The sequence below is a fragment of the Danio rerio genome, chromosome 19 (genome assembly GCF_049306965.1).
Source record: "Danio rerio strain Tuebingen ecotype United States chromosome 19, GRCz12tu, whole genome shotgun sequence".
NCBI lineage: Eukaryota > Metazoa > Chordata > Actinopteri > Cypriniformes > Danionidae > Danio > Danio rerio.
The window spans coordinates 6,440,366-6,467,784 of record NC_133194.1 but is presented as its reverse complement, the minus strand read 5'-3'; the positions used below and the strand labels follow the sequence as shown (position 1 = coordinate 6,467,784).

General features: G+C 36.3%; 1 protein-coding gene across 4 annotated transcripts in view; it reads right to left on the bottom strand.

Annotated features, from left to right (window-relative positions):
- The window catches only part of jupb (junction plakoglobin b), a 176,738-nt gene that overhangs the window by 69,312 nt on the left and 80,007 nt on the right, over positions 1–27,419 (bottom strand). The window contains exon 1 of one of the 4 annotated variants that reach the window (XM_021468265.3): positions 6,028–6,094. The exons of the other annotated variants lie outside the window; for them this stretch is intronic. The gene's annotated coding sequence lies outside the window, so the exon portion shown is untranslated. Of the gene's footprint in view, positions 1–6,027; positions 6,095–27,419 lie in introns of those variants that run through there. 4 annotated transcript variants of the gene reach the window in all.

Sequence of the window (27,419 nt, the reverse complement as noted above, 5' to 3'; positions counted from 1 at the left end):
AGACTCTTTACACGTGATAAAAAATACTGCTATTAATCTATTCTCTAATCTAAATAAAGAGAAAGGACTGGTTTTAAGGTAATCGGGTAGCTGATAGCGCTAAAAGGAACAGAAGGCATTGGCGGTGTCATACCGTCCCGTATCGTTTATTTTAAAGACGAAATGCAGCCAGATGTATCTCTGGCTACATAATTCACCCTCTCCAGAAATGAAGACAGGGGCACATATCCACAATGAGTCTGTGTTGCACAATGGACAAAAAATACTTCAATCAACTGTGCAAAAATAAATCGATACTGAAAATTCCGGGCTCGATTATTATATACTTTGCATAGAGTGAACTAGATTAAAAACAAATCTCAATGAGACACATTACAAGGGGACTTGCAGGTTAAAAAAAAGAAGTATCCTGAATTATAAAATCTGACCCCTTTGGCTTTTAGCAGAGAAGCCAATACAAGTGTTGCATAAAGATTACCTCTCGTGTTTCCACCACATGGAAGTAACAGGACCTCAAAACCTAAGAGTGAGCAGAGACTGACCCACAGCGGGAGCATCATATTACCAGCAGGAGGGAAATACAACATCACCGTAATTCAATAGCCTGAAAAATCCACTAAAAAAACATCAGGGGATGTTCCTCGTTCTTAACCTTGCGACGGTTGTAAATACATAAGACATACTGGGATCATCTCAACGATTATCTACTGAGTTTCACTAAAAGAGCTTGCTTAATGGAATTCCTTGTTACTTCAATTTTTAGTCATCTTCAGCTCTGGGTTTCTGTTATATTAAATGTAAAAATGTACTTTGCTGAACTGAACCCCAGTAAAGGGGACCTATTATGCAAAAATCACTTTTATAAGAGGTTTAAACACAGTTGTGTGGCAACAGTGTGTGAATAAAGCCAGCTTCTAATGGTAAAAATTAAGTCATTCTATTTTTGATGATCTCACTTGATAAAAACAGTCTGCAGAAACACTTTGATTGACATTCTGCTTTTGTACGTGTCATCAGAGGGGGAAAGCCACGCCCATTAGTGATGATTTCCCCCTCATTAGCATAAACAGCCCTGGGTGAGAAGCAGCCGTCTACCATCAGAGGCTGGAATCTGCCACTATGCTGACACATAGGCATTTAAAGCTCCGCCCTCTTTTGAAAAGAGCACAATCTCATTTAAATTTAAAGCGGCAGTCACCAAAACGGCACAATTTGGATCAAAGCTTAAAAGATGGAGCTTCAAGGAGCTATAAAACATTATTTATGTGGTATTTTGAGCTGAAACTTCACATACACACTCTTGGGACATCAGAGACTTATTTTACAGCTTGTAAAAAGCGACATAATAGGACTCCTTTAGAAAGGGTTACTGGCTTTTAAATAAAAATCCTGTTTAGAAATATGTTCTGCAGGATTGCATTTGATTTGCCATGAACAAGGTAGTATAAAATGTAAAGCATTTCTATACATTAAACTGCACCTGTTGTGTTTTTTTTTTCAGATATTTCCTTGTACAGTAGTGTGTGATATTAGTGTTTGTGGATGTGAGGGTAAATATTTGCAAGTCCTATATAGTCTTCCAAAAGACAGAATGATATTAAACCGCCTGAAAATGAGTCCAGCTTTATCTCAAAACAACAAATTTGCATAATGCCAGCCTATGGTCTTTATTGGCTAACATTATTACTGTTCATATCGCTGTGTTTATAAGCCCACATGAACACAATACTAGCCTACAGTCATTTACAGGTAATATTAGTGTTTTTGAACCATATTTGAATTCATTTGTTGTGGCAATTTTATAGTTGCTATGGCAACAAATAAGAACAAATTACCCAACACTGTACTGTTTTTCACAGCAATATATTAAACTACAATACACCGCAGCTTACTGTAGTGAAAACTGAAGTATATTACAGTATTTGTGGTAACATAGTAACAGTTAAACCAGTTTATCATTATAGTTAATACTATAAAGGGCTGTACATAAAATATAATTAGGCACTATCCTTATAAATAAACTGTATAGATGCAATCTAAACGACTACATTCTAGACTAAAACAACCTCAACAGTACATTATGTTGTCCAACAGCTGCAATATTTGTCAAACTGTCCTCTGCTTATATATATATATATATATATATATATATATATATATATATATATATATATATATATATATATATATATATATATATATATATATATATATATTTATACAACAGTTCTGTCTGGTTCTCAAATCTGATTGGCTGATAGCCGTGCGATATTCTGCAATATCAGAACTCCTACAGCCTCTTTACCCTTTGTGTATTACTCCGCCCACATACAGCCAGCAAAAAGCAGACACTACAGATCTAAAGTTTAAAAGATGCTTGCTCAGCTGTTTAACTGTCAGCTTATGATTTGAATCCGGAAGAAAGTAGTTCCTCATACAAAAGGGTTTTTGAAACTCTCCATGTTTCATATATACATATTCTCAGTCATTTTTCTGAGTAAAGATGTAAGATTTGCCCATAATTGCCGAGTGTCAAATGATGTCCAAATATTTCTTTAAAAGCATGTAAAGTATCTTCCTCTAATTGGAGATGATTCCACAGAAAGGCTCATTTGCATAATTCAGAAGAGCCTGGTTTATAAACAGCTTAATATCGCTAACTGAAGCTGTAAACATATTGCGTTTTAATTAAGAAAAAGATTTGAGGGTCGAGGCTTTTCTGGGTCTTCTCACAACTCTGGTGAATGCTGTATTTAAGCACCAGGGGATTTAAATGTTAATTTCATGTTCGCACGCACTTATGGCCTATATACTGTAGGGGATTATATTGCAAAAAATAGAAAATATACAAACAGTACAAATACAAGTGTTAAACAGATCATCATGGTCACAAACAATATATACAGTAATTTATAATTATAGATATCTTCAAGAAGATTTCTTCAACACATTTCTAAACATAATAGTTTTAATGACTCATTTTTAATAAATGATTTATTTTATCTTAGCCATGAAGACAGTACATAATACTTTACAAGTGATTTTTCAAGATGCTAGTTCAATTTAAAGGCTTAACTAGGTTACTTAGGGTAGTTACGCAAGTTATTATACAAGAATAAATTGTTCTGTAAACAGTCAAAATAAATATTGGTTAAGGGGGCAAATAATATTGATCCTAAAATTTAAAAATTAAAAACTGCTTTTATTCTAGCTAAAATAAAACAAATAAGACTTACTCCAGAGGAAAAATATTAAAGGAATTACTGTGACAAAAATCCTTGCTCTGTTAAATAGCATTTAGGAAATATTTCAAAAAGAAAAAGAAAAAAAATCACAGGAGGGCGAATAATTTTAACTTCAATATCTATTTTAGATATGTAACAGTACATATTTGTGTTCTGAACCATCAAAGTTCATGTACTTCGATGACAAATACAGTCATTCCAGAGGTCACCAGAGTTAGGCAGAAAAAGACCACAGCGGTGAAACTGAGGGGCCATTCAGACAGAATGCATCTTTTTGTATAAAAGTGTGAGAAAAAAGTTTGTAAGTACTGCCTCTGCCATGTTGCCATAACAGAAAAAAAAACTATTGTCATGCCAACATGCTACATTCTGTAAACAGAAGCTCACTATAATTGCCCTGCCTCAGAGTTCTTCTGATTGGTCCACTGCTTTGGGACTGACATTGGCCTCTAATGGCCTATTTCCACTGAGTGATACAGTACGGGTCGGTACTTTTATCCCCGTTTCCACTGTCAAAAGGTATTAAAAAGCAAAACCATACTGCTTTTCAGGCACCCTTTCCAAAGGGTAACTAGCACAACAAAAGGGTGGTAAAAGGTGGAGCAAGACATGCAACTGAAAGCTATTAGTTTACAGAGATATATCACTAGCGCATACACAAGCCAGGAGGATGAAAACAAAGGAAGCTATATTTTTAAATACACAGCCGACACATTACACCGTTACAGTATATACATATAATAACAAGCCATGGTCGACCCGAGCTCAAACAAACCTTGCCGGCTTCTTGATGAAAAGCCACAAAGCCAAGAAGTGCAGAATGTGCATGTGTCCTAGCGTTGTTCCCAAGGCCTGTCTAAAGTGTTTCACTTTCTCCAGAGAGCTCGCGATCGCTCGCCTCGTGTCTAAATTTAAAATAACAAACTTCTTGAGCTGATAATAATAGTGCGCATGATTCTTGAAGGGCTTCTGACATCTGATCCTTTCAGAAACGGACAAAAGCAAGAGTGAATCATGAAAAAACAAAGGAGATGCCCGAAAAAAACAAAGGAGCAAATGATTCTATCAGCAACCAAAAACATGAACATATTTAACTATCATCATCACCTTTTGGACTATTATGAACTCGGAATTGAACTTTTTGCCAAGATGTTAAAGTTAAATGTGCTGGTGAAGAATTAAAAATAAGAGGTTTGTATCCAAATGAGGCCTAAATGTAAGTTTTGGGTTTATTTTATTTGTTAACTGGTAATATTTCTGAGCCTGTAAGTCTCTGTATGTGCTCATAAATCTTTATTTATTTTATTTTATATAATCGCAGACGTTACAGTAAGCATTATGCTTATTTCGCATTATGATTGAACTGTAGCTATGATCGAATCCTTTTCATGGACGGGTTAGCAATATGCTATTATTTATACACAAGTATTTATGTATATAAAGCACTTGTTTAGTAAGAAGTGCTTCTCATACGATTTGTGAACTTCAGTGAGAATGACATTGAATGCAACTTTCTGTCAACGCCACACTCACCAAAAGAGTACCATTGGTATCATTTGGCAGTTTAGACACAAGCCTAATAAAGATGACCGTACTGAAACGTACTATACCGTACTGTACTACTCAGTGGAAACGAGTCATAACACAAGTTCACATAGGACAAGACATAGGCCATAGGATGAATACCCTATTTTAAGGATAGGAAAAATGGTTGGTGTGCCCAACGCATAGTCTAAAAAGGTTGTTCTTATTCCGTTATTGAGTTATAGGTGTATTTTGGGAGTAACCTGCATAAAACAAGAGTCATTTCCCATTCTCTTTAAGAGGAAGTTGCAGTCATGAAATGGTACATCCGGGATTTACATGGCGGACTTTGTAATTGGAAAAACTACTTTCGTATCATAGGAAGCATTTCAGTTCAGTAGCTGATTAAGATAAAACCAACATAGACTTGTTCTGAAAACGTAGCCCTATATATCATTTCTGCAGATCGGAAATTGTTTAGCCAGAAGTACGTATAGCTGCATTTCGTCTTTTAAACAAATGCTATAGGGCTAGACGCTATTCCTTTTCGCGTTTACTAGCTGACCGGTTACTTCCGTATGAACTGCTTTCCTGCTGTTACCAGTTTTTCCAGTAGCTCGTTATGTACGTTGGCAGACGCAGAGAGGAGTTGACCACGATGACGGGGTTTGAGTATGGCAAAGAACGGTTCCAGAAAGCAGGTAAGACAAAAACAGAAACCAAAAAATAAAATAAATGAGTAAATAACAGGGTGAGAATGTGGCTTTTTAAAACTGTTGGTTGGGTTTGGGAAAGGAGAAGGGTGGGTCAGTCGATCGGTCAGTCAGTCAGTCAGTCATTCAATCGACAGTGGCCTCTGGCGCATTTACGCGAGAAAAGCAGGTGCAAATGGCACTCGCGAGAGAAGTTTGAGATTTCAAAAAGCATACACAGCTCCTCTGGTGGATTTGCAAAAAAACACAAACTGCAAAAAAACATAGCTCCTGGGATGTATCTGGCGCTCTCCAAAAATGTATATAGGGTTACGTTTTCAGAATGACACTGGGTTGGATAAAACACTTCAGCCTATTCAAAATTCGGAGGATTTGTTTCTTATTCCTGTTGTGCCGCACCACATCTAAACGTGAACTCAAAACTAAGGTACCTTCCCACCCACACACACTAGAAAGTAAGTAAGTAATATATCTTCAAGCTGCATTTGGTCCGATAGCTCTGGCACATTTTATGAATATAATTTTTTGCAGCGCCTGCACTGTACCGTCAATCATGTTGACAGATCTTAGCAAAAATCCATCCGGCTCCGTCGTCTTTATCAAGCATCTGAGCGTAAGTCACACCATCAGGGGAAGCAGAGCCTGCAGAAGGTGGACAAATCGGGAAATCTAAGCATGGCAATAAACTTCACAGGGCAGGAATCACAGGGTGTGACCCCCTCAGCCGGACTCAGATGCCATCGCAGAAAGACTGGCCTCAATGAGATCAGTGCAAACAGCAGAGGACGGGCAGAGGCTCCCGGAGGACGACTGAAGGTTAAACACTCACACCAGGAGCCCGCAGCTCAGAGCAAAAATAAAACACACAATTAAAAAAAAAAACGTCTTTAGTGAGCTATTAAGGTGAGACACTGCAGGCTGAAACACTGGGCATTCATGCATTAGGCAGTTTTGTGATTTGGGGTACTTTTTTCAGTATACTGATTTATTTTTAGCTTCGCCATGATGACAGTACAAATATTTTTACTAGATTTTTTCAATGATACTAGTATTCAGCTTAAAGTGACATGTAAAGGCTTAACTGGGTTAATTAGGCAAGTTAGTGTAGTTAGGCAAGTTATTGTATAACAATGGTTTGTTCCGTAGACAACCAAAATAAATACTGCTTCAAGAGTTCACACTTAGCTGATGATTTATAAAAGCTTGTTTGGCATGCTGTCCCGGGAGAGAGCCCCGAGCTCAAGTACTCCTCGAGTCCGGGGCTTCCTCCCGTTTGGCAGAGCGAGAGAGGAGCCTGAGCTCGGTGGATCTCAGAACTCCCCCGCTGCTGTAGCTAAGAGAACACAAGGATTAGATAAATGCTTGGTTTTTTATGTATATTGAATGTCTTTGGATGGTGAGAGGAAACTGGAGCACCCGGGGAAAACCCACTCGGACACGGGGAGAACATACAAACTCCTCACAGAAACATCCGCCGGTCCTAGGGGGCCAGTGCTAACTTACTTAACTCTTGCTGTGGGGCTCGCAGTGCTAACCACTGGGCCACCGTGTCGCCCAGTCAGAGGTAAAGGAGGAGGAAAAAGGGGAGGAGGGGGGTTTCTTCCAAACGAAGATAAAGTGAATTGAAAACTGTGGTTATTTATAGTGGCTTATGTCTCGAATGATTGGAAGATACTGATTAACAAATTCGAGACCAGCCGTGATAAATCATAAGCACGTAATCCTCCCGAAATTAGTTTATGAATAAACTTCACTTAAGGAGGCTAATAATTTCGACCTTAAAATGATTATTTAAAAAATTAAAAACCGTTTTTATTCTAGCCTAAATAAAACAAATAAGACTTTCTCCAGGAGAAAAAAATTGTAGGAAATACTGTGAAAAGTTTCTTGCTCCGTTAAACAACATTTGGGAAATATTTAAAAAAAGAAAACAAAATTCACAGGACGGCTCATAATTTTTTTACTTTTTTAGCATTTCTTTTGTTTACTCTTTATCAAATAGTGTCTAAACTACAATATAAGTATCTTTAAAAACTATTTAAAAATATTATATATTTTTTTCTCTTTTTCATAAATCTCCACCTCAGAAACACCAAAGTTTTATATATAAATCTATATGCTAAAGGTTTTTTTTTACAGAGAAATATGACGATATACAACTGATTATACTTTATTAATCTTTTTACCTTCTATTTGCTCTATTTTCTGGATTATGGAGTGCTAAAAAATTAATTTCCCAAATCCCACCTGTAAAAACAACAAATGAAACAAAAGTTTTGAACCTGACTTCCAATCCAATGTTCAGATTTTAGGGCTAAAAATGTTAGCAAATAAGCAGAATTAAAATGGCACTATTACTATTCCTTGTGTAATCTATCAACTAGGGAGGTGATAACTAAAAATTATTCGTCTTTACAGTATTTACCTGCTGAGTTTTGCAGCAAATAACCACAAACACTTGAGGACTCTTCATAGGCAAAATGTATTTTATACTGTAAAGCATGCATATTAGTTGACCTTACTCTACCCCTAAACCCAACCCTCAAAGAAAACCTGTGGCAAATTTTGATGATCAAAAGAACCCATTAGGTATGATTTTTACAAATTTTGAATTATGAGGACACAAGACATGTCCTAGATTTGTTATATAGAATTCAAAATTGTTCAGCTTTACACATGAACTAAAATAAATCAATTATGAATGCAAATTACAACACGCCTGCAGTAGAGCTGCTTGTAGATTAACTGAACTAATAACTGATCCACTTCACACAGTAACTAAACTAAATCAACATTAATTACTAAATACAAAGAAAGCTGAATAATACAAATGTTTATAGAGCAATTTATATTTGAACGAAATGCATAGCTGATCATCTTTACAGTTATTGCACGAGACTGGCCTGACTTGAGTTGAGTAATAAAGCTATTGTTTTTAGAGCTGTTTTTACAGCAGAATGATCTTGAATCATGAAACCATAAGCCATATGGGTCAATGTATACATCATCTGTATGCTGAATAAACAATTTAATAAACAAAAAACTACATTTTAATGAAATACATCAATTTGAAAATCAGTAATCTGAGGCTTCAAAAAAATTAAATGCTAAGAAAATCATCTTTAAACTTGTCCAAATGAATGTAACTCCACTTATTTTGAAAACAGGCTCAGTTTTACGGTTTTTTATTCCATTCAGCCAACTTCTGATTCTGGTGAGAGTACTTTTAGCTTAGCTTAGCATAAATCATTGAATCGGATTAGACCATTAGCATCTCACTCAAAAATTTCAAAAAAGCCAACCAACGGAAAATTAAAGGGAGCTATTTTCTAGGTCAATTAGATTAGGAACTACACTAACTTACAAGTCTTGTCACCTGTTCAAGTTTTAGAAACAACAAATAATAAATTGACTTCTGGTTGATAGTTTGGTATCAGAAGTGGCTTATATGAAAGGCAAAGGCCTTTAGATTATACTTATTTTACCAAAATAAAATAGGCCTTGATTGTTAATTATTAAATTAGGCCAGTTGGCATTTCTGTGTGGAGTTTGCATGTTGTTCCTGTGCTCGTGTGGGTTTCCTCCGGGTGCTCCGGTTACCACCACAGTCCAAAGACATGTACTTTAGGTAAATTGGATGAGCTAAATTAGACGTAGTGTATGTGTGTGAATGCAAGAGTGTATGGGTGTTTCCCAGTGTTGGGTTGCGGCTGGAAGGGCATCCGCTGCGTAAAACATATGCTGGATAAGTTGGCGGTTCATTCCGCGGTGGTGACTCCTGATTATTAAAGGGACTAAGTCGAAATGAAAGAATTGTTTGCAGTATTTTCTGAATTTGGAGTGATAAAAATTACCAAATAAAATAAATAAAAAATAAAAATAAAAAGTACAATGTACTTTGAGTACTTTGAAACTTTGCTTCAAGTTTTTAGCTGTGAACATTACTAATCAAAAATAAAGTAGAACTAATTTTGCAGTAGGTAATTAATTTAATTATAATTATTTAATTATTATTATAATTACTTTCATACTTTATTTCTATTATTTTGTCTTGGAAAACATTACAAAAGGACTTCATCTCTCTAAAAGTCTTTAATGAGGTTATAAAAGCCTCTTATTTTTCAGATCCTCCACTTCCACAGACCAAACAGGTCCCATCTCTTCGGGGCTGCTTAAGCAAAACTGTGAAAATTTATTCTCAATGCTATTTAAAGACTCCAAAAAAAAAACACACTAAATAAAATCCCATAGAGCTGGAGGCTGGCGCTCAGACAGACGTGCATCTGCCGACAGCGTTGCCTTGCTTCTTCACTTCAAAGAAAAAAAAAGATTTCCCAACCGCGCAAAAAAAAAAGCCACAGGGATGATTTACCAAACCCGAAACCTTCAGCATCACATCCACACAAAGTTGCCCTTTTGAGAGTCCAAATCAAGGGGGGGGCGAGGGCATGTTTAATGCGGTTACCTGCAAATAGGTTAAAGCTATCAGCTTTCCCTTTTGCTCCTGTAAACATAAAACGGTTTTGGTGCACTGGGATCACCTATAAAACCTTTAACACACACACACACAGATCTTCGTCAGCAGAGGAATGACAGGCCTTTCATCTCGCATCCCCATAATCCGCTCTCATTAGCGGCACTGAGCGAAAGCAGAGGGCGGACACACGGATGAAGGAGATGTGGAGCTGCCGCTTGTGAAACAGAAAAAAAAAACAACAATCCCTCCTTCTCCACTGTCGCACACACCAGGGACCCTCTGTGTCTGCATTGAGCCAGAGACACACACACACACACACACTAATTAAAGCAAACCTTGCATGAGCCTGGTGAGATTTGCAGTTCTTCCTTATCGCCTGCACCCCCGGCCTGCCTCCGACAACGTGTTAAAGAAACAAACAAACATTAGTTGGGAGCGCAGGAGTGGGCTTCTCTTGAGGCATATGTGTGTGTGTGTGTGTAAAAGACTGCCTCCGTAAGTCCCTGGTAATAATGCAGTGCTAAGCTCTCGCTGGTGCTTTTTCAACCCTGACAAGGATGGAATGATATTTATGACACAGTCGAGCGGCAAGACGGGGACGATTGGTGCGGTAAACCTGACTGCGCCAGTGAAAAGAATGAGGGTCATTGGAGTTTTTTTTAAATGGGGAAGATCTCTTCATCTGGTTTCTTTCTAAGGATAAGAAATTGTATTTTTAGGGCTGTCAAAGCGGACTTGCTAACACTGATTAAACATTCACATCTTCATAAGTTTATGATTTAAATAAATAAGTAATTAGTATACTAATATGGAGTTTTCTCTGGCCAGTGCAGCTACTGATATTTCAAAATCAGGGTAGCCGATATCCAATATATAGTGGCGTTTTTAAACTGATGTTTATTTTTTTTAACCCCATAAGCCAATAATTGCACACATTTATCTTTTTTTTTTATCAAAGATAACTATGTAGTTGTTAGGATCACCAGCGATGTAGTCCTTGCGAACATTCACTTGAACTACAGGCCCCATTATGCACTGCACTCACACACCAGTTTCACATCACCTCCTGATTACACATTAGAGATCGATTAATGTGGGTTTTTCTCTGGCCGATGCAGATGCCGATATTTAGAAACCAGAGCAGCCGATATCCAATATATGATGGCTATTTTTACCGATATGTTTCTTTTTTACCCATTCATCTAATAAAATTTAACAGCTAATTGATTAGACGTAATACAGAAAATTGCACAATTTAAACATAAACCAATTAGTTCAGTATAATGCACACATTTATCAAATCTAATTTTGTAATGACACATACAAATTGTAAAAGTTCAAAATAACTATTTTATATTGAAGTCTCACCAAAGCTGTATTTATTAGAGGTCGATTAATGTGGGTTTTTCTCTGGCCGATGCCGATATTTAGAAATCTGTGCAGCCAATATTTGATATATGATGATTTTTTTCTACCAATATGTTTCTTTATTACCTCCTTCATATAATAAAATTTAACAGTTAGTTAATTGGACGTAATGCAGAAAGTTGCTCAATTTAAACACAAGCCATTCAGTGCACATTTACGATTGTTGACATTGAATATAATTGTTTAGTTGTTATGATAACCAGCGATGTTCAAGTGATTTAGTGAAGTGTTGAGAGTTCCTAACTAGCATGAAGAGATAACGGGTATGAATCCAGGATGATGAATCTATAGATATTTCTTAAATGCTCTGTTCTTTTAACATTTTTTTTTTTTGTTATAACATTGGTCTGACATCCGAATGAACACTTGGTCATAAAAAAATCGACAATATTAAAATACATCAAGTCACAATTTCTGAGTATTAGTCAGGATATTTGTCAATAATAATAAGTGGGCTAAAAATACTAACTTAAAATTGTAAAAAAAAAAAAAAATCTCTCTCTCTCTCTCTCTCTCTCTATATATATATATATATATATATATATATATATATATATATATATATATATATATATATATATATATATATATATATATTCCTGACAAACTAAAAGGAAAATTTGACTTTCCCCAGAATAAATAAATATTTTTAAAAATACTGTGAAAATTGTATTAGTCTGATAAATAAAAATTTCACAGGATGCCTAATAATTTCGACTTTAACTGTAAATCAGAACATTGCACAGCTAAATAGAGCTTTCAGACAATCAGTAAGTATCCTTACAAAAAATATACATGTACAAGACAATTTCCAAAAAAATAATGTTCAAAAGCATATTTCTTCCAACAATAAAACCCATTTCATCTCATTTCATAACATGTTTTCTTTTAACAGCATCATTCAAAGTGAGTTCCTTGAAAAGTGAATGACATAAAAGCCAAATTCAATGAAACCCGTTTAAAACGAGCACTGGTCTCATATTGATTCCGATCAATCTTGGCTCCAGCTTCTTTCTGTCCAGGTTTGGCAAGCACACAGTACGACATCATTGCGAATCTGTCGAAAACCAAGCGTACGCTGAATGATCACACCGGGAGCTCTCAAATCATCACCATTTCTCTTGCCATTTTCTACAGCGCTGCGAGAGGCATTTGATTGGTTTGACAGGCGTATGAAAGCATGTTGCCTTGGTTTCCAGAGTGTGTTTCTGTCATTCGGCCTGTAATAGCTACATTTCAGAAGGAGCTTTGCAGACAGTGAAATTACGGGCAGCTTTTACCTGCGAAGATGCTGGCATTGTTGACCAAACAAGTGGATTTGTGATGCCAGACTGGGTTTAATCAGCATGGGTGGCCAGTGGAAAGAGATAATGGTAATAATTATGTAAAATGATAGTTATTATTGATAAATGGGTAGGCATTAAACATGCTGTTTTTTGTAAAAACATAATTGTTTTTGAGAAAAATAGTCATATTTATGTGGTTTGAAGTTGAAAATGTAAGGGGTCACTATGTGAAGTTTATTTACAAACTAATTTCGAGAGGATCACATGCTTATGATTGATCACAGCTGGTCCTGCATTATTCAATTCATGATTCACCAATCAGACGATTCCTAGGCCACTTTAATTACCCTAAGTTCCATATAACAGCCATCTTCGTTTTGAAGAATCCCCCCTTCCACCCCTACTCCTTCTCCTTTCCTAGATGGGTGGCACAGTGGCCCAGTGTTGCACTGTTGCCTCACAGCATGAATGTCACTGGTTCTAGTCCTTACCAAGCCAGCCGACGTTTCTGTGCGGAATATATATACACGTTCTTCCCATGCTCACATGAGTTTACCCCGGGTTCCCCGGTTTCCTCCCACAGTCCAATAACATGCAACTTAAGTTAATTGACTAATCCAAATCTGACCATAGACATGCTCCTAGTAAGTAGTTATCTCTTAAGACCAATCCCTATCTGTTCATTAGCTACTACAGCAGGGTAGTTCTCGAGATCTACCTGAGCTTAAACTCCCCCATCGCCTTGCAAATGGGAGGGAGCCCCAGGCTCGAGGATTTTATGAGCTCATGACTCTCTCCCGGGACAACATGCCAAACAAACTATATAATCAATCATCAGCTAAATGTTAACTCATGAAGGCTGGATTTACACTCAATGCTTCAAGTGACCCAATTTTTCTCTCTCACATAGATCGGATATGGGTGACGTAGATGTAAGCAGAAAACATTCATGGATACCAATTAACTCAGATCAGACCTCCTTCATATGGAAATTTATCAGATATGAATAGTTCAGAATAGATATAATCCGATATGTTTTAGCTCAAAATACCCCACAAATAATGTTTTATAACTCTATAAATGCTTTGTTCTCACAATACTTACAATTTTCTGTACCGTTTGGTTCAGAATTTAAAACGTTAATTTTCCGCTAACATTAAAGTGCTGTTGAGGGCCTTCCTAAACAGCGCTGATTTGCCATTGTGTTCACGTGCTCAACAGAAATGACTGTGATTGGCTGTAAAGGTCATCAGTTTACCGAACTCACCACTGTTTACTGAGTGTAACCACAGATACAGGGACACTGGAGCATTTCAAACCCATGAAGATCAGTCAATTCATCAGCGGATTGCTCATATGTCAGCTTATAAATGCATCAGATCTTCACCGCTTTAAAATGCTCCAGTGTCCCTGTATCAGTGGTTACACTCAGTAAACAGCGATGAATTTGAATTTGGTGAATCGATGACCTTCACGGCCAATCCCAGTCATTTCTGTTGAGCACGTGAACACAATGGCAAATCAGCGGCGTTTAGGAATGTGCTTAAATGTTAGCAGGAAATGGACAGTATTAAATTCAATTACCGGTTAGTAGCGAATTCCAGTGACATGACAACACTAGCTACCAGCTCTCTTTTTTAAATAACACCACATTGATGATATTAAAATGCTTACAGGTTTAAAAAAAAGCCTGGATTAAAAGAAGATGGCCACATGAAGAATTTTTTGTAGGGAACAAAAAATAAACTAGTCCAAAAAATTGCTTGGCAGTTTCAAGAAAGAGAAATAACACAGGGTTTAAGGATGCTATATATACACTACCTGACAAAAGTCTTGTTATTGATCCCAATTGTAAGAACATCAAATAATACTTTGACTTCTAGTTGATCATTTGGAAAAGTGGCAGAAGGTCGATTTTTCTGATGAATCATTTGTTGAACTGCATCCCAATCATTACAAATACTGCAGAAGACCAACTGTAAGCCGCATGGACCCAAGATTCTCACAAAAATCAGTTAAGTTTGGTGAAGGAAAATTCATGGTTTGGAGTAACATTCAGTATGAGGGTGTGCGAGAGATCTGCAGAGTGGATGGCAACATCAACAGCCTGAGGTATCAAGACATTTGTGCTGCCCATTACATTACAAACCACAGGAGGATAGCGCTTCTTCTCATACTTCAGCCACCACATCAAAGTTCCCAAAAGCAAAGAAGGTCAAGGTGCTCCAGGAATGGCCAGCCCAGTCACCAGACATGAACATTATTGAGCATGTCTAGGGTAAGATGAAGTCAGAGTCATTGAAGATGAAGGCAAAGAATCTTGATGAACTCTGGGAGTCCTGCAGGAATTCTTTCTTTGCCATTCCAGATGACTTTATTAATGAGTGATTTGAGTCATTGCAGAGATGTATGGATGCAGTCATCCAAGCTCATGGGAGTCAAACACATTATTAACTCTTTACTATGACTTTTTATTCTATACTGTGCATTATTTTTGTTAAGTGACAAGACTTTTGCCTCAGCAAAGTCAGACCTTATTGTCCTAATGAAATAATTTACAATCAAGTCATGATCATATTTTATTTTGGTAAGCAAAATGTAGAAGCCCTTGCCTTTTTTTATATTAGCCACTTCTGATACCAAATGTAAACTAGAAGTCAAGTTCCTAATATATATATATAACTCAAAAGGTCATGATCCGCAACCCTTGAGCAAAATAAATCACAAACATTTCAGCTCAACGTCTTCCTCAGTGTGTGGGAAACGAACAAACGTTTAAGCACTTACAGAACTTTTACATAATGACTAAAATCATCCTTTTCGACTCATGAATTTATTTTTATTCTTGCATGACAGTGAAAATGCGACGTCACGTCAACAATCCAAAAGCAGGCCTTCAAAAAGTTCCTTCCTTTTAAAATAAATAAACGAGTCTCCTTGCTCTTAACCTCTGGTAATTGCCCTGCTTGGCACGTCCCAGCAGCCTCATACCTCAAAGATCAGCGTGGAAAATCGAGGCAGGTGAGCAGCCAACCGCGATCAAGCAAATTGAAGATGAGGCGAATTAATTCTCAATCAGCTGTGCCATAGTTATATGGAAAACAGCTTAATGAGGATTTAAAAGGGATTCCTCCTGCTGCTTCCGAGTGCTGGAGAAGGAAAACCTGGGCGTAGAGCCATAACCAAATTTCCAAGACGGAGCTCACACTGGGCTGTAAACAACATCTGAGTAGCTTCTTTTTCCCCCCCCTTTTGCTAATTTTTAAGACTTCAGGACTAATTGGGCTAGCTGACAAAGTCTTGACATTGAAGTGTTTTTCTGCCCAGACCAACTTAAATCTCCAGGAGAGGAGAGGAGGAGAGTGGACTTTCATTTACAAGTTGGTGTAAAAACTATTTTCACTCCAAAATTGGTCGTAAACGCGTTGAAGGAAAGTAACGTTAACCGCGTTGAAGGAAATGTGAAATTTTGAAATGTAAAACCCAAAAGAAAATCCATCCCCTAATCTACTGATTTAAACGACAAATTGAATACAAAACATTCAACATACAAAACATTAAATTAAAATTAATTAAAAGTTTCTGCTTTTCATGATACAGTTGAAGTCGGAATTATTAGAATTATTATTACATTTTAATAATTTATTCTTTCTTAAATATTTCCTAAATGATGTTTAACAGAGCAAGGAAATTTTCACAGTATGTCTGATAATATTTTTTCTTCTGGAAAAAGTCTTATTTGTTTTATTTCGGCTAGAATAAAAGCAGTTTTTTAATTTTTTAAAAACTATTTTAAGGTCAAAATTATTAACCCCTTTAAGCTATGTATTATATATTATAGAACAAACCATCGTTATACAATAACTTGCCTAATTACCCTAACCCGCCTAGTTAACCTAATTAACCTAGTTAAGCCTTTAACTGTCACTTTAAGCTGTATAGAAGTATCTTGAAAAATATCTAGTAAAATATTATTCACTGTCATCATGACAAAGATACAATAATCAGTTATTAGATATGAGTTATTAAAACTATTATGTTTAGAAATGTGCTAAAAAAAACATTCTTTCTGTTAAACAGAAATTTGGGGAAAAAAATAAACAGGGGGGCTAATAATTCTGACTTCAACTGTATATTTTTTCTGTATAGTTATGAACTGCATTATGGGGCGTTGATTTCTGCTTTGCCAACTTTTGATGTTGATAATTCAACTCAACAGTTTAACAAAGTGACTTTTATTGACATTTTAGTACTTGAAACAATATATAGAGTATTATGTTTATAAAATAACATGTAAAATAACATAAAAAAGTACTGACAGTTTATTACCAAGTTTTGTATTGCCAATCCACACAATATATTACTTAAAATTGTCAATAAAAGTCAATAAAAGTAACTTTTTTAATTTTTCAACATTAAAATCCCAAAAAGCAATTCCAAAGCTAAAATAAATAATAAAAACCAGTACAATATATGAAAAACTGTTTACAATTTCAATGTCACCCCTCCTATGCGATTCTCAAAACAGTCATATGGTGCATGACTGTCAGCTGACGCGCTCCATAGTGATAAATAGACGATGTTTCCCCAAACGGATTCTGTGCACGCGATTTGAAGCGGAGTGAAAGTCTGACTTTTAGGTGCATGTATGAACAGACATATACACATAATTAATAATAGTAATATCTAAAGATGTTAATCTTGGTGTTTTGTTTTTTCAAACACAAGTAAATTTGTCTTAAATGAGCAAAAAAAGTTAGGAAAGCAGTCGAATGTCTTCATTATATTGTTAGATGTGTGCATTTTTAAAGTGATACCTCTGTTATTTAATGTAATCAAACGAAAACATCTAAATAAATAAGTAATTCATTCGTTGCGCTTTAATCAGAATATGCACGTTATACAGTGAGAAAACGGCTAATGAGATTTGACAGCTTGATTCTGTTTCTTTAAAATAGCTATTAGTTTTAATAAGCTGAATTGTTTGCTAATGTATTTGCTGCTAATGTATATGTTTATTTTTTCTTTTGTAAATAATAATAATAAAACATATTACTGACCATTTAACTGTTTATTTACAATGAAACAGCTCCAAATTAACATATTTAATAATTTGGGGAATATTTTAACATCCTAATGTTGACAGGTATGATCGATTTAGCACCGGTATCAAAATATCCCCAAACGATACCCAACCCTACCCCGGTTTGGAAAGACACAAGGATAAGGAAAACATGCCAATATTCATTTTAGGGTGAGCTAAACCTTAAAACCAGTGAACGACTTGCTGTATCTGAAGATATTGTGTCTCTGTTGCACTTTTACTATTGTTTGTTAGTGCGAATCAGCCAAGGAGGTCTGTAATACCTTGAGAAAGCGATCCGTTATTGCTCTCATTCATCTTAATGAGCCACACTAATCAGCAAAACCTTGTCGTGCCTAACTAACTACACCAGACAAGGACATTTAACAAAAAACACTGCTTGATTCACAAACCAAAACAAAGGTGCTGCCATTGAAACATAACTTGTACTACCAATCAAAACACATTAGAATACTTTGATTTATTCACAATTGATGTGCATGATTCAAAACCGAAAAGCCGGCTGTCTTTCAGTTCATAAATTAGAATGTGAATTTAAGCAGACGCGCTGTACAAGAAAAATGACGTTGACATTTACATTTAGTCATTTAGCAGACGCTTTTATCGAAAGCGACTTACAAATGAGGACAAGGAAGCAATTTACACAACTATAAGAGCAACAATGAATAAGTGCTTCAGACAAGTTTCAGGTATGTAAAGTGTAAGAAGCCAAACATTAGTATTTGTTATTTTAATTTTTTGTAATACAGTTAGCGATAGAACCAGAGAGGCAATTGCAGATTAGGAACGGAAGTGGAGACTAAATAGTTGAGTTTTTAGTCGTTTCTTGAAGACAGCGAGTGACTCTGCCGTTCTGATGCAGTTAGGGAGTTCATTCCACCAACTGGACAGATTAAATGCGAGAGTTCGGGAAAGTGATTTCTTCCTTCTTTGGGATGGAACCACGAAGCGACGTTCATTCACAGAACGCAAGTTTCTGGAGGGCACATAGATCTACAGAAGTGAGAGCAGATAAGAAGGAGCAAAGCCAGAAGTCACTTTGTAAGCAAACATCAGAGCTCTGAATTTGATGCGAGCAGCAACTGGCAGCCAGTGCAAACGGATGAGTAGCGGAGTGACATGTGCTCTTTTACGTTCATTAAAACCACTCGTGCTGCTGCGTTCTGAAGCAGCTGAAGCGGTTTGATAGAGTTATCTGGAAGCCTGGCTAGTAGAGAGTTGCAATAGTCCAGTCTGGAGAGAACAAGAGCTTGAACAAGGAGTTGAGCTGCATGTTCAGATAGGAAGGGTCGGACCTTTCTGATGTTATAAAGTGCGACTGAAACTTTCTGTCGTACACCATTCCTATTTGTGCCATTGGTTCCCTTTTGGCAGTGAAAATGCATGCATGAGAAAGGTGACCTGTACCGTACCACTCAGTGGAAACTGGTCTTAAATGCATCCAAATCCCAGTCGCATTACATTTAAATTCGACTTGTTTTGAATCTAAATATCAACTCTAATAAACAGTGCTGGATTATTCATCCATGTCAAGGAGGGAAATGTCACGGCTATATTGGTCTGGGTTGCTTTCCTCAAGCATATGCACCAGCGGCAGCAGCTGGAGATAAAACACACACAGCATCAGCAGCAGCCGACAGTGAATGAAGCGCCGGCTGATAAACTGAGCATGCGACTGCTGTGGGTACAGGCGAAACAAACTTCTCTGACCTTGCTTCTATTGACCAGAAAATGAGCTTAGACTACGGACTGTGAAGCACATCGTATTGGACAAGCCAGGCGACTGTAAACAGCGGAAAATATCCATCAGTATGTCTTGATCCTGCTACTTTTGCCAATTTAGGGGATTTGTGTGATTCGGTGTGTTTTAAGGAAGCACACACACATTCTGATCTGCTATTTAGAGAAAGTGGAGCCAGTGGAGGAGATTAATACACAATATACAGTTAGTCAAAATGATTTGCCCCCTGTGAATTTTGTATTCTTTTTCAAATATTTCCCAAATGATGTTTAACAGAGCAAGGAAAATTTCACAGCATTTCCTATAATATTTTTTCTTCTGGAGCAAGTCTTATTGGTTTTATCTCAGCTAGAATGAAAGCAGTTATTAATTTTTAAAAACCATTTTAACGTCAATATTATTATCCCTCTTAAGCAATATTTTTTCGATACTCTACAGAACAAACCAATGTTATACAATGACCTGCATAATCAATCTAATTTGCCTAATTAACCAAGTAAAGTCTTTAAACTGCACTTCAAGTATTTTTAAGTAAATAAAATATTTAAGGGTTTCATTGCAGTATATCACGGTCTTTAATTAATGAGAGAAGTAGTGCTCTGAAATTCAGTGTATAACATGGAAACTGACAAGTTTGAGGTTATAAATCAATAGTTATGCTTATATTGAAGAGACCATGTTGATATGAAATGGCAGAAGTACTTCCGATGAAAGCAGATTTATATGTGTGTATATAAATATGGAGACCATTTGACCAGTTTCTCTGGATTTGTTATTATGGATTTGGGTGAAATTTGGTGTACTTTAAACTATCAAAAAACCTTGGTGCCTTACTTTGTTTTTTTTTTTGTTTGTTTTTTTGGTTGAGTTAAATTATCTTTTCTTGTCATCTCAACTGACAGTGCATCCGGAAAGGGCAGCCTTATTCCAAAATGGATTAATTGATTTCCTCAAAATTCTGAACACAATAGAGATATAATATAAAATAACATAAATATATTTTTAAATTGTTGCAAATTTATTAAAAATTAAAAATCATGTGTACATCAGTATTCACCACCTTTGCTCAATACCTTGTTGATGCACCTTTGGCAGCAATTACAGCTTCAAGACTTTTTGAATATGATGCCACAAGCTTGGCACTATTGTCTTTGGGGATTTTTGCCCATTCCTCTTCGCAGTACCTCTCAAGCTCTATCAGGTTGGATGGGAAGCAACTGTGTACAGCCATTTTCACATCTCTCCCGAGATGTTCAATAGGATTTAAGTCTGGGCTCTGGCTGGGCCACTTAAGGACATTCCCCGAGCTGTTGTGAAGCCACTCCATTGATATTTGTGTGCTTTGGGTCATTGTCCTGCTGAAAGATGAACCGTCGGCCTAGTCTGAGGTCAAGACCATTTTGAAGCAGGTTTTCATTCAGGATGTCTCTGTACATTGCTGCATTCATCTTTCTCTCTATACTGACTAGTCTTCCAGTTCCTGCTGCTGAAAAACATCCCCACAGCATGATGCTGCCACCACAATGCTTCACTGTAGGGATGGTATTAGCCTGGTGATGAGCGGTGCCTGGTTTTCTCCAAACGTATCGTCTGGCATTCACTCTAAAGAGTTCAATTTTAGTTTCATCAGACCAGAGAATTTAGTTTATTATGGTCTGAGAGTCCTTCAGATGCCTTTTGGCAAATTCCAAACGAGCAGTGGCTTCTGTCTGGCCACTCTACCATACAGGCTTGATTGGTGGATTGCTGCACAGATGGTTGTTCTTCTGTAAGGTTCTCTTCTCTCCACAGAAGAACGCTGGAGCTCAAACAGAGTGACCATCAGGTTATTGATCACCTCCCTGACTAAGGCTCTTCTCCCCCAATCACACAGCTTAGATGGCCGGAAAGCTCTAGGAAGAGTGGTTCCAAACATCTTCTACTTACAAATGATGGAGGCCACTGTGCTCATCTGAGCTTTCAGAGCAGCAGAAAATTTTCAGTAACCTTCCCCAGCCTTGTGCCTCGAGACAATCCTGTATCGGAGATCAACAGACAATTCCTTTGTCTTCATGCTTGGTTTGTGCTTTGACATGCACTGTCAACCCTGGGACCTTATATAGACAGGTGTATGCCTTTTCAAATCATGTCCAATCAACAGATTTTACCACAGGTGAACTCCAGTTAAGCTGCTGAAACATCTCTAGAATGATCAGTGGAAACAGAATGTACCTGAGCTCAATTTAGAGCTTCACGGCAAAGGCTGTGAATACTGATGTACATGTGATTTTAGAGGTTTTTTATTTTTTATGAATCTGCAGCCATTTTAAAAACTCCTTTTTCACATTGTCATTATGGGGTATTGTGTGTAGAATGTTGAGGAAATCAATTAATTTAATCCATTTTGGAATAAGGCTGCAACATAAAAAATATGCACTGTATAGGGGAAACTTGCTTTGTTTTACTAAATAATTAGATTTCTATTGGGATTTGCATCGAAAACCTTAAATAAAATGTAGTTTAGTGTTTAGATACTCTACCCTTAAAACCATTCCAAATAAATCTGCAGATTTTGTACAAAATTCTGTTTAAAAATAGCAAAAATTGTCAGCACATTCTATCTGGTCCTGCTCACGAGCAATTCCATTTTCAAAATTAATTTTGTTCAGTTTAAAATATTGAGCATTCTTGAACTCAATGCCACTTTACAGCATCGATTTACACATCATAACATACTAAAGCCACAAAAACTGACCAAGCACTTAAAATGCACCGGGCATTGGTTTAATTCTGCCCAGGAAGTCAAAGTGTAATCTCTCACTTAAATTCAGCGACTGCACTTGAAGAGTTCGCTAACAGATACATATCGTCTTCCAGGTGCCAGTCTTCTTATCACCTTTAAAGGCTTTCTATAAAACACCACACTCTTCTTGCTGGATCTACAAGGCCAAGGGCAATTTTACGCTATCTCTCGCCAAGGATCTCTGCTGATGTAGAGGTTACTTTTTCCCCCTCCTGCTAGTGCTATCTTCCCTGACTTGCACTACATTAGGGTGCTAGCGTGCTAATGCCGCAAGGACAATCTCTAAATTGAGCCCAGCAAAAACGTCTGACAGATAACACTTCAGAAAAAAGTGGAGAGAGAGAGTTAAAAAACGAATCTCCTCAAACCGGCTGACACTAACTCGTTGGTAACGCGCTGACGGAAAAAATGCAAATGCTTCCGCTAATGAAATTTAGCGGTGAGATTCTTGGCAAGGTTTGGAATTAAAAGAGATTTAGGACAGAGAGGGAGAAGAGAAGATAGAAATGTTCGGTTATAATGAAAGAAAATGACAAAGAGAAGACGTACAGAGGAAGCAGGAGGAGAGTTATTGAGCTGTGAACAACGGAGACGTCCTGAGAAGAGAATGAGGCTATTTGTTAAGAACTAGAAACATGAAACCGGAGGATCCATCAGTTACTGTACTTAGGAAGTCTAATATCGGTGTCCTAATTGACAGTGTTAGCAATAGCATGCGATTTCTGCAGCATGTATGCTAAAAAGACTGTACTGAACACAATACAAAAGGTGCACATTATTGCAGTAGAACTGAATTAATTTATAGTAACAATCAAATATAAGTCATTATATATCAAAAATTGTTAACCAGCAGTTTTATAGCATATACTGTGGGTTATGTCTGTGTGTAAGTTTAATGAAGTGCAAAGAAAACAAAAGTAATCCGTTTACAAATGAAGTTATGTGTAATAAAATGAAATGACGCAGGGAAAAAGTATTGAACACATGAAGAAAGGGAGGTGCAGAAAGGCAGTGAAAGCTCAGACAGCAGCTGAAATATCTGTACACCGTAAAAACAGAAAGCTTTCATTACTTTGACTTGTTATAATTAAAGGAATTAAGTTTGATAAACTTATTTTATGACAGTTTTCAGTGATGAGTTATGTTAGTTCTTTTAAGTGTAACAAGTTATTAATAGAAAAACAATTAATAGAAAACAATACTTGTACTTGCCACAAAACATAAAAGTATTATATTAACATGGGAAGGAAATTATTTGTACTGTAATAGAAGTATTATTATTATGTTTTATTATTATTATTATTATTATTATTATCATCGGCGTTAGTATATTGTAGTTATCACGTTTATCTTTCCTCCTCTTGATCTTTCACCCTTTTTATTATTATTGTTATTAGCATTATTATTATTAATATTATGATTAATAATAATAATAATTCATCATAGTATTACCTAAATTCTTCTTTTCAATATTATCCTTTACTTTGAGTTTTTTACTATTCGTATATTATCATTATTTTAGTAATGTTTTTTTCTACTCTTAATCTCATTGTTTTGTCGGCTGCACTTTATTTCTACTTTATTTTTACTTTCCTTTTTTTCTTCTACTCTTTCTTTCCCTTCCTTTTCTATTTTTTTTCTTTTTCTTCTCTTTCTTCTGTCTTCTCTTTCCTTTTTCTACTAATTATTATTATTATTATTAATATTAATATTATTATTGTTGTTGTTGTTGTTGTTTTTAAATTATTATTATTATTATTATTATTATTATTACTATTATTATTATTTGTCCTCTTCCTGAATTCCCCAGATGTTGGTAACAACCAAAGAAATAATTATATGCAAAGAAAACAAAACTAATCCATTTACAAATACTGTAAAGTTATTTGTAATAAAATGAAATGATGCAGAAAAAAAGTATTGAGCACATGAAGAAAAGAATCTGTAGAATGCAGTAAAAGTCCAGACAGCAGCTGAAATCTCTCAGTAGTTCTTCAGCAACCCAACATCTGCATAAGCAGGAGGATTAATATGAAACTAGGTTGGACATTTCAGCAAGACAATTATCAAAAACACAGCCAAGGAAACTCTCAAATGCTTTCAGAGAAAGAAAAACAAGCTGTAGAATGGCCCAGCCAAACATCTGACTTAAATGTTATAGAAAACAAAATTTCAAGATCAGATTTAATAGACGAGACCCACAGAACTATCAAGATTTTTACGCTCTGTTAAAAAACTCACACCTGAGCAATGCATATGACTTCATTCTCCATATGAGAGGCGTCTTTAAGCTGGGATCACCAAAAAAAGCCTTTTATATAATGTGTTAAATATGTTTCGGTGGTTCAGTACTTTCTCCTTGTGTCATGTTATTGTTAATACACGTAACTCATTTTTCACGCTCTCGTGTCAATATGAACCAAAATCTCTGCGAAATGTTTCCTAATCTCTGCTATTAAGAATCAAGGCAGTTCTGAATGCAAAAGAAGTAGGCTGGTGATTGAGTTTCTACTGTGATGAATTTAATAAGCAGATCGTAATAAGAACATCGTTCAAGAAATACTTATTATCCAGAAAGAAAACAGGTAAGTTATTAAAGTGGCAGACAAAAAAGATATTAAAAATCGTGTTCGTTCCAGGGTTTGTTCCTAACTGAGCAGTGCCAAATAACATGACTGATTTCATTCAACAGAATATTTACACACCGCTCATCTGAGACAACACCGCCTGAGGTAATGATGGCGCCGTGATCACTATAAATGTCTCAGTTAACCTATTATAAAGGAACGTTCCGGGTTCATTAGCAGTTAATCTCCTCTGACAGCTTCTGTGACAAGATTTTTTCTAGTAATGCATCAAAAAATAAAGATTAAAAGAATATATAAGAATAAGATACAGTTCACCCAAAAATGAAAATTCTGTTATCAATTATAATTCATTGTACCACTGTACCGAGTGGTACAGTTTGGTTCGTTGGGCTTTTATGGATATTTTCACTGTCAAATGACCCGTTTCCACTGTGTGGTACAGTTCGGTTCGGTAGGCTTTTATGGCCAAGATTTTTTTTTCTAGTAATACATCAAAAAATAAAGATTAAAAGAATATTTAAGAATAAGGCTGCGTCCGAAACCGCATACTTCCATACTATATAGTACGCTAAAATCAGTATGCGAGCTGAGTAGTATGTCCGAATTCATAGAATTCGAAAATCAGTATGCGAGAAGTACCCGAATGACTTACTATCTCCGGCGAGATTCTGGAGTGCGCATCCCATGCACGCTGCACTATCCCATAATGCCCCACGAAAGAATTCGTGAATGGAAGGGAACCAACGCAACTTACACAGGTAGGTCACGTGACCATGACAAAATGGCAGATGTAGTACGTCCGAATTCCATTCATACTTTTCACATTCATACTGTATAGAAAGTACTTTTCTAACAGCCGAGTAGTACGTTTAAATTCAAATGCAGTACCTACTGAGTAGTAGGCGGTTTTGGACGCAGCCTAAGATATAGTTCACCCAAAAATAAATGTTCTGTTATCAATTATGGTCCGTTTCCACTGAGTGGTACAGTTCGGTTCGATAGGCTTTTATGGACATTTTCACTGTCAAAAAGTACGAAAAAGCGATCCGTACCAGTTTTTGGGTACCCTTTGCAAAGGGTACCTATCCGCTTGTTAAGTGTGACGTCACACGAAGTGGCGGGTCCAAGTAGTGCCTTATTCAACTGTATGGGGAGACTCATGAAATGGTAATAATAAACAATTACAAAGCGATTTAATACTTTCGAAAATCACGATCGCAATGTATATGTCCCTGCCTAAGACCCAATGCCCAGAAAGTGATTAATTGTTTTATAAATTGTTAAAATGTTGGTATTTGTTATGCAGCAAGCCCAAAGATTGTTGTGCAAACTATAACTTTATATAAAATAAACTTTAAAGTATGATGTGAATAAAAAACTTTTAATGTCAACTGTTAGAATTTTATTGTATTGATGTACACCTGATTAATGATAATAGTTGATGCACTTTATCTCTGTAGAGTGAGGTCGGAAATGGGAAGATTGTTTATTGTCATTGCTGTGAAGATTATAAGTTATTGTGTGATTAATGGATAATGAAATGAGAGTGACGGTTTAACTAATTGCACATTGTGATTGACTATGGAATAAAAGGGTGGAGTTAGAGAATTGTGTCACACACTGAGGAAGGCTTTGTGCCGAAACGTCTGTTTGTCTGTTATCACCCGTAAAATGTAAGAAAAAGTAAAAATAAAAACAGTACCAAGCAATTGAGTGCAAATCATTACCTTCTTTTGAATAATAGTAACGATCAGATTAACGCACCAAACCAAAGAAGTAACTAAAAAAAACGCAAGCGCGCAGGACAAACTTCAGTAACTCTGCACACATGAATAAACAGTGATCATAAACAAATAATTTCTTAACTCAAATGAGTAGCAGCTTGGACCCGGAAACAGTATTACATACGTCACCAACACGTCACCACTTAACAAGCGAATAGCACAACAAAAGGGTAACAAGAGGCGAAGAGGCGCAGCTGAATGTGTGCGTATTTATTGAAGTGCTTCAGACATCCGATTCTTTAAGAAATGAACAAATGCCAGAGTGAGTCATTTCCGATGCATATTTTATAGCCAGAAGGTAAGTAAATTAATTGAAAATGTTTTAATAATTTTAAGTGAACTCTCCCTTTAATACAGTATGCACAGTGATTATAGCCGCAAGATGAATTCAAATGAAACATGACAATTAATTAAACAATTAGCACAAACCAGCATGCTTATGAATCATGTCTAGTTATATCCAGTGTCACATCTGCTTGTGAAAGAGAAGTACACTGAGTTAATTACGGAGATCGTATTTATTTTAAAACAATCCACGTGCAAACTGAAATGTTTAGCATGTTATTTCCAGTTAATTGGAAATGCATTTGTTTAAACTGATTCCAAATGCAATTAGCTTGATCTTGACTTGTTTTTACATAATCAACCACTTTAAATGAGCTGTTATATGTCAGTCAATGCGTTAAATGCATAAAAGTTCATCCGCCTGAAAACAAAGAAACAGTTTGGACAGATTTACTGCTTAAG